We start from the raw sequence: 1,680 nt of genomic DNA on the forward strand, positions 1-1,680 counted from the left end.
AATGTGATGAATGAGATAACCTCCACCCCTTGTATGTCGGTAAATGTGATGAATGAGATAACCTACACCCCTTGTATGTCGGTAAATGTGATGAATGAGATAACCTCCACCCCTTGTATGTCGGTAAATGTGATGAATGAGATAACCTACACCCCTTGTATGTCGGTAAATGTGATAAATGAGATAACCTGTTCACCTTGTATGTCGGTAAATGTGATGAATGAGATAACCTACACCCCTTGTATGTCGATAAATGTGATGAATGAGATAACCTACACCCCTTGTATGTCGATAAATGTGATGAATGAGATAACCTCCACCCCTTGTATGTCGATAAATGTGATAAATGAGATAACCTACACCCCTTGTATGTCGGTAAATGTGATAAATGAGATAACCTACACCCCTTGTATGTCGGTAAATGTGTAAAATGAGATAACCTACACCCCTTGTATGTCGGTAAATGTGATAAATGAGATAACCTACACCCCTTGTATGTCGGTAAATGTGATGAATGAGATAACCTACACCCCTTGTATGTCAGTAAATGTGATAAATGAGATAACCTCCACCCCTTGTATGTCAGTAAATGTGATAAATGAGATAACCTCCACCCCTTGTATGTCGGTAAATGTGATAAATGAGATAACCTACACCCCTTGTATGTCAGTAAATGTGATAAATGAGATAACCTCCACCCCTTGTATGTCGGTAAATGTGATGAATGAGATAACCTGCTCCCCTTGTATGTCAGTAAATGTGATAAATGAGATAACCTACACCCCTTGTATGTCAGTAAATGTGATAAATGAGATAACCTACACCCCTTGTATGTCGGTAAATGTGATGAATGAGATAACCTCCACCCCTTGTATGTCTGTAAATGTGATGAATGAGATAACCTCCACCCCTTGTATGTCAGTAAATGTGATGAATGAGATAACCTACACCCCTTGTATGTCAGTAAATGTGATGAATGAGATAACCTACACCCCTTGTATGTCAGTAAATGTGTAAAATGAGATAACCTACACCCCTTGTATGTCTGTAAATGTGATAAATGAGATAACCTACACCCCTTGTATGTCAGTAAATGTGTAAAATGAGATAACCTACACCCCTTGTATGTCGGTAAATGTGTAAAATGAGATAACCTACACCCCTTATAAGTCGGTAAATGTGATAAATGAGATAACCTACACCCCTTGTATGTCGGTAAATGTGTAAAATGAGATAACCTACACCCCTTATAAGTCGGTAAATGTGATAAATGAGATAACCTGAATCCCTTGTATGTCAGTAAATGTGATAACCTATACCCCTTATAAGTCGGTAAATGTGATAAATGAGATGACCTGCACCCCTTGTATGTCAGTAAATGTGATAAATCAGGTAACCTGAAGCCTTGTATGTCAGTAAATGTGATAAATGAGATAACCTGCCCCCTCTGTATGTCAGTATATGTGATAAATGAGATAACCTACACCCCTTGTATGTCGGTATATGTGATAAATGAGATAACCTACACTCTCTTCTGATTGATGGTTATGTTTCTCAGATTCTCTCCATTTAATGGTAGGCTATCTGAATTATGGGGTCCATGTCATTAATGAATTTGGCCATTTTCCCATAAAAGCTGCCATGCTGTCTTGCCGCCATCTTGCCTGGACAAACTACGAT

This window comes from Eriocheir sinensis, unplaced genomic scaffold (genome assembly GCF_024679095.1).
Source record: "Eriocheir sinensis breed Jianghai 21 unplaced genomic scaffold, ASM2467909v1 Scaffold886, whole genome shotgun sequence".
Classification (NCBI taxonomy): Eukaryota; Metazoa; Arthropoda; class Malacostraca; order Decapoda; family Varunidae; genus Eriocheir; species Eriocheir sinensis.